The sequence below is a fragment of the Ipomoea nil genome, unplaced genomic scaffold (genome assembly GCF_001879475.1).
Source record: "Ipomoea nil cultivar Tokyo-kokei standard unplaced genomic scaffold, Asagao_1.1 scaffold3314, whole genome shotgun sequence".
Classification (NCBI taxonomy): Eukaryota; Viridiplantae; Streptophyta; class Magnoliopsida; order Solanales; family Convolvulaceae; genus Ipomoea; species Ipomoea nil.
In genome coordinates this window covers 4,335,856-4,343,559 of record NW_017619742.1, presented here as the reverse complement: position 1 = coordinate 4,343,559, position 7,704 = coordinate 4,335,856, and the positions used below count along the sequence as shown (strand labels likewise).

Genomic DNA, 7,704 nt, shown 5'->3' with positions numbered 1-7,704 from the left:
CAAGCTAATGTTACAAGTTTGACTTCTAGCGGGAGCAGTGTATTGACTTTATTGTTTTGAACCGGTCAATTATGAACAATCTCGACTAGTTTACTTCATTCTGGTTGTCCTTTGTCGACTAGGTTCACAAAGCGGGATTCACATGCACACCCTCAAGTAGTACATACATGCGAGTTTCACTCGTTACTAAAAAATATATATATAATTAATTTTATATGATTATATGTCTAGATTCACTTTCAACAGACTTGCATATATAGAATTAATTTTATAGGGTATATATGACACCATTTATTGTCTTGCTTAATTCATATAAATCATTTATAGTATGAAATCGCAAGATACTAAGTTCATATGCATTTCATTCCATTTCATTTATTTATTGACTTAATTCCATCACTTTTTAGAATTATTACTACGAAAAAATGGGTAACCCCAATACCTCCATTTTCTTTATGTTCTTCAAGTTGTGCCTAGTTTTTGCATTGTGTAATGCGTCAGGAGACGGTGAAAGGAAGGTATAACATATTTATTTTTATCTTTCTTCTTGAAATTTTAATTGCTGCTAAGAAAAGCACAAGATTAGTCGATTACCGATCGCACGAAAATGTATATAGTAGTTTAGAATTTATTTTTTTAACGCATAAATTAGTCTGAAATTAAAATTTCTTATCACCTTGATCGCTCATTGTTTATCTTTACATTGTGACTATTTGTGAATTGTGATAGACATACATTGTGTATATGGGAGCATTGCCGTCGGGAGGATCTAAAATTTCATTGTCGGCTGTTCATGACAACATTCTGTCCCAAGCAATTGGAGAGTAATATTCTGAATTATCCATTTCTATTATCTAATCTAACTATTATATTACTTATATGAATCAATGAGAGCTATATTATTCTTAAATTATATTTGTGTTTTTTGTGCTTGTAAAGTTGTACATGATGTTAATATTATTATATTGTACTTTAATGTTAAAAATATCCTTATACCGTTAAATGATGTTAATATTATTGTTTAGGGTTGGGGTTCAGCCTTTTGGAAGAATGTTAATATTATTGTACTTTAATGTTAAAAATATCCTTATACTGTTAAGTATTATGCTTTTTTTTTTTTTTGAAGGGAAAAAATTATGTTAGTTAATTAAGAAATACTAATTGAATTTATGTTTTTTTTTTTTTTTGAAAGTTACTGGCTCTATTACATTGTAGTATCTGTTCATATACTTTCTCAACCTACTGAAACACAACGAACCAATAACGCCTCCACTGAGGCTCGAACTTATAATCTTCCAAATGGAAGTCCAACCCGGATACCATTGGACCACATAGTCCTGGTAATTGAATTTATGTAATTGTATTTACTTTAATACATTACTTGCCAAAATAATTTCTTTAATTTATTAAATATTATATTAAACTGAATATATACCAGGACTATGTGGTCCAATGGTATCCGGGTTGGACTTCCATTTGGAAGATTATAAGTTCGAGCCTCAGTGGAGGCGTTATTGGTTCTTTGTGTTTCAGTAGGTTGAGAAAGTATATGAACAGATACTACAATGTAATAGAGCCAGTAACTTTCAAAAAAAAAAAAAATATTAAACTGAATATTTTTTTACTATATATATATATGGATTATTATTTTCATATTTACCAAAACAAATACACCGTATATGGTTATTAGAAATATATATAGATATATAGATAATGTACACACACATAATATTCTTAATATAAACATAAAAATTAAGTTAATATTTAATTATTTTAATATAATTAGATTATTTGATTCGTGTTATATATTTATTGTAGTATAATCATAATTTTCACATTAAGCATCAATTTTGGAGGTTACACATATTTGAGACCATCTCACGGGGCATATTACGAGGTGGATACGTGTTCACCATGCGCATAGTGAACACAGGTGTAGATCCATAATTTATATGCTGTAAATTCATAATTTTATTTTTCATTTGTTGTTAACGGCGTCTTTCTCTTCGCAATCGCATTATTTCGTCTTCGCAATACAGATATTATGAATCTACAGTATATAAATTATGAATTTACAGTAAAGAAATTATGAATCTACAGTATAGAAAATTATGAATATACCCCGTGTATAGTATAAATTATGAATCGATGTTCATATTCTCAATTGTTGAACTCTGTATTCACAAATCACATAACTATATTATGAATTTACGGTATAGAAATTATGAATCTACAGCGTAGAAATTATGAATCTACTCCCGTGTTCACTATGCGCATAGTGAACACGTATCCACAACATAACACTCCATCTCATGGATCCTCGTCTATTTGATGGGTTGGGTTGGGTCAATATGAACATGTAATACTTATACTAAAAATTGTAATATTAATGTTTCCTTTATATAATAAGTAAGGAAAAGTACAATACTTTTGATAAAATGTAATACTTTTATATATATTTTTCAAACATATTACATTTTCTCATATAAGTAATAAAAACTTTATTTTTATTAGTATTATTCATCCTAACCCAACTTGTCTCACAAACAAGGATGCATGAGACGGTCTTACAAAAGTTTTTACCCAATTTTGGATACTTAATTTTGTGCAATGCACATATAAATAGTAGTACTGTAGTAGAAATTCATTATTTTCTTCTAATCTCCATTTGTTTGATTCACATCCCAGTGAAAGTATAGCACGGCAGTCAAAGATACATACCTATGGAAGAAGCTTTAACGCATTGGCAGCAAAGTTGCTGCCTCATGAAGCTAAGATATTATCTGGTTTGAAGAATTTTTAGTACTCCTTTACTTTATATTTGTCTTATTTTTATTTGTATGAGGTTATCAAAATTTTTAATATCATTTTTAAAATTGCAGAAAAAGCTGGAGTTGTGTCCGTATTTCCAAGTGTTAATCGAAAACTTCATACTACACATTTTTGGAATTTCTTAGGAATGCCAACAAATGTAAAGAGGAATTTGAAAGTAGAAAGTGATATTATTATAGGTCTCATTGATTCAGGTAAATTTTTTTTATTATTCATATTAATAACTACAAAAATTAGTGAATAAAATCATTTAATTTGATTTCCATGTATAGCTAGCTAATTGTTTGGATATATTTGATGTTGGTAGGAATTTGGGTTGAGTCACCAAGCTTCAATGACAATGGCATAGGACCCCCACCTGCTAAATGGAAGGGTAAATGCCAAAAGAGATTAAATTTCACCGGATGCAACAAGTATATATGTATATATTGTAGATCATTATATATATATATATATATATATATATATATATATATATTAATATAACCATAATAAGTGTGAATGAAAGTTATACCCTAATTTGTGTGTAATGGCATTATATTTATTTATATGGTGACATGCATGCATATACATACGCAGCAAAGTTATTGGCGCCCAATAACAAGAGCACTTCCCCCGCCGACTTCGATGGCCACGGCACGCACACCTCTTCAATCGTCGCCGGTTCACTACACCAAGGCGCAAGCCTCTACGGCCTCCTCAACGGAACAGCCCGCGGCGGAGTGCCGGCGGCGCGTATAGCTATGTACAAGGCGTGCAACGGAGACCTGTGTAAGGACGAGGACATCCTCGCAGCGTTTGACGCCGCCATTGCTGACGGAGTGGATATATTATCGGTGTCCCTAGGCGCGATCGCCACATCCTACAATAATGATCGCCGCTTCTTGCTCCGCTGGGAATAATGGCCTGTGGACGACTGTTCAAAATGTGGCTCCTTGGATCCTCACCGTTGCCGCTGCTTCCACCGACCGACACCTGGAGACTCAACTTCAATTGGGTGATGAACAAATATTCTCTGTAAGCCCCCTCCCCTCCCTCATTACTTTATTATAAGATAATTATATTTTTAATTGAGTTAATTCCACTAGAGGTCCTTTATCTTTGGTGGCAATTCTAAATTTAGTCTCAGACTATCATTTTTTCAATTTAACATTCAAGCTATTATTTTCGGAACACTTTTAGTCCTTCTCATGAATTTTCATATTTTTAGTGAGGGAATTTTTGTTGTTTCATATTTTTTATTTGTTATTTTTTCAATTTCAACCTTTTAAATTGGTTTAGTACTTTAGATAACCTTTGATTTTTAGTAACTATATTTTTCAATTGTTTTTAGTAAAGTTCCAAACTAATTAAATCTGTTGAAATAAAAAAAATAACAAAAGCAAAATATGAAGAGACACAAATGTTCTTACTGAAGATAAGAAAAGTCATAAGAAGGACTAAAAATGTCCCAAAAATAATAGTCTGGAATGTTAAATGACAAAAACATTAGTCTGAGACTAAATTTGAAATTACCACAAAAAACAATGGACTTACCGTGAATTTAACTCTTTTAACTAATCAATTCCATCTCTGATAGTTGTGTGAAAGGGAATTTCTATCAACTTAGTTAACAGCGGTCCATTTCCACTTATAAATGGAACACAAGCAGATTTAAGCATGTAAGAAATTCTACATTTAACCTTTTTTTTTTTAAGGTGACAAGCCATTATGTTTTAATTATTTACTTTACTGAGATGTCTAAATTTATTTATTTTTATTATATAAATTACATAAATTGTTTTTAAAACAATTATACTCCGTATTATTTATTATAATTTTCACTTTTCAACCACATTAATTTATAGATGGGAGGAATTCAATATTATGTTCATACAGGAATTGTGACCTCGGTCCAGTTAACCAAACTAAAGTGAAGGACAAGATTTTGTATTGCATGGCAAATATTCGACAAGATCAGAATATACAGGGCAGCGGAGCTAAAGGAATTATCTTTTCAAGTGATTATTTTTTGGATGTTGCATTTCCCTATAGAATGCCTGCTACAGTTGTCAATTTTACAGAATTTCATGATAAAATTGCCAAATATATCAACTTGACAACGTAAGTTTAAAAAAAAATATATATATATATATATATATATAGCACTTATAATTTAATATATTATATAGCATTACGTACACATTGAAATATCCATGCAGGCAACCAACGGCCGTGATTCACCCAACAAAAGTTGTCAATATTGAACAGTCATTCGTGGCCTCTTTTTCATCTAGAGGACGCCAATATATAGTCCCTAACCTCTTAAAGGTCAGAATTTTTTAAATTCTTTATTTTGATTCTCTATTTATCGATCACGAATTTTATATATACTCGATCCCATCTATCTCACACATCTTACTCTATATATATATATAGCCTGATATATCAGCACCAGGGTTGAACATATTGGTTGCATTTTCACCTTTAACTTCTATAAGTCGAGATATAGATGATACAAGAACCTCAGACTACAATGTTTTATCTCGAACATCCATGTCTTGTCCTCATGTTTCTGCTGTTGCTGCCTATGTTAAGTCTTTCCATCCTGACTGGTCACCTGCTATGATCAAGTCAGCTTTGATGACTACAGGTTAGCAACTTAGCTTTGATGCCATGCATCCCAAGTTGTCTACATATATATAATAACTACTATTTCTAACTTTTTTTTGAATAATTAATGTGTTCAGGTTTATGCATGTTGTAACATTATCTATCTTACATGTATGTATGTATCGGTTTCAGCAAAACCCCTAGGAGTGAAGGACAGTGATGCAGAATATGCATACGGAGCTGGAATGGTTGATCCGACAGCAGCGTTGAATCCTGGCCTTGTTTTTGACATCGATGAAGCTGCCTACATAAGTTTTCTCTGCAAGGTTGGATACAATGGTTCTACATTAATTCAAATAATGGGTAACAAAACCAACGACTGCTCAACAATTTCACCAGCAACCGGAAAAGATGGACTCAATTACCCTACCATTAATCATGATGTCCGACTAAATATTAACACTACCAACTTCGATGGTGTATATCATCGTACTGCTATCAATGTTGGGGACGGTTCGGCAATTTACAAGGCGCAAATCCAAGCGCCAAAGGGTCTATCTATTGAGGTTTCTCCCAATATTTTATTGTTCAAAAACAAGAATGAGAAGAAATCTTTTAACGTTACTTTGTCAAGAAGATATCCAAAAGACCCTACAAGGCGTTTATCTGGGTCTGTAATTTGGAGTGACACTATACACAATGTGAAGATTCCAATCGTGATATAAATTAAAGGCCAAGCCTTTCACCTTCCAATGCCTAAGTGACATGGTATTCCTTAATTATTGTAGTTTTATATAGAACATATTTCAAAACAATATTTGATTCTTTAATATTATTATTGAAAAGAAGTTTGAAAGCTAAGTAAGTTAGTCTTAAACATAATTGAATGAACCCATGGGGTAGGTGTTGGTCATGAGCAAGTAAAAGTCTTTGGGAAGGGGTTGAGTAGACTTTTAAAAACATTAAAGAAAATTATGAGTTTTTCTAGCGAAATTCTTAATTCATCAAGTCTTGTTTGTAGCTTTGTTTTGTTAGGATTGATTCTGTGAAGTATGTGAGTATAGTATGGATCAATAGATAAACAATAATATGAAAGCAAGTAATAACAGAGAAATTTAATTTATAGTGGTTCGGAATAATTATTTTATACTCTTCTTTTTACCTTTTAATCTAAGAAGGGAGTTTATTTCAACTCAAATACAAGTGATTGAAGTCGATCTTTTGCAACTCAATGCTACTTGTTTTCTCTAATGACAGTCCTTGAAATAAGTCACAAGCTCCTGGTCCACCTAGTTTTCATTGTTTGATCAAACATTGCCAAAGGTCAGCCACAAAGTCCGCTTGCTAGTTGATCTTTAAAACACTTTTTTCAAGAAAGACATGTCATGTTTTTGGGTTTGGGCTAGGAGTTTTAGAATCTAGATTATCCATTTAGCTTAAAACGCTTGATTTTGCTTGAAAATTTTCTCTCTTGTATTCTTCGTAACTTGGTATGTTTTGCTTGTTGTTTTAAGCTCAGGATCCTCATTTTATAAATGAAGGAGGTTGAGTGTAGATTTGAAAAATAAATATTCCCGTTGTCACTCAAGCAAGTGGTAATCATTCAAAAATTGCTACTATCCTCATTTTCTGCTATCAAAGTCCTTAACAACTCTTTTATGCTTTTGAATCTCCAAACACTACACCTTCTTTGTACAAACTTGTCCCGGGTTGATTCCAGGCCCGGCCCTGGGCAAGGGCAGGCTGGGCCCTTGCCCAGGGCCCCATGCTTGGAAGGGGCCCCTACCCTATACTATTACTCTAATATATACTATTAGAAATGGATATAATTATTTAATATACATTTATGGTAAAGGTTTTTGAGTTGGTTGAGTTGGTAAGACTTAGCATTTTAATAATCCGCATGGTTGAGGGATCGAATCCCCATGTGTAATTTTACATAAAAATTTCCCCTCTACTATTTATTATATGAATTTAAGAATTTTACTATACTAAAATTTGAGTTGGTTGAGTTGGTTGGACTTATAGTTTTTATGCTCATGGTCAAGGGATCAAATCCCCTTATATATCATTTTACATAACACTTTCCTACAATTTATTTATTTCTATTTCTAATTTGTATGTTTCTAAATTTAATTTGTAACTTTGTGATTTTGTTATCTTTCTATAATTATAGTGAGATTTATAATATAGACTGATTTGTAATACATATCAAATTTTAAATCTATTTCTATTCGAGGAATTTACTACTTATATTTAGAATATTTGTTGTTTTGTGAA

General features: G+C 31.9%; 1 pseudogene; it reads left to right on the top strand.

Annotated features, from left to right (window-relative positions):
- Window positions 1–425: 425 nt before the first annotated feature.
- Window positions 426–6,149, top strand: LOC109169436 (annotated as a pseudogene).
- The last annotated feature ends 1,555 nt before the right edge of the window (window positions 6,150–7,704 follow it).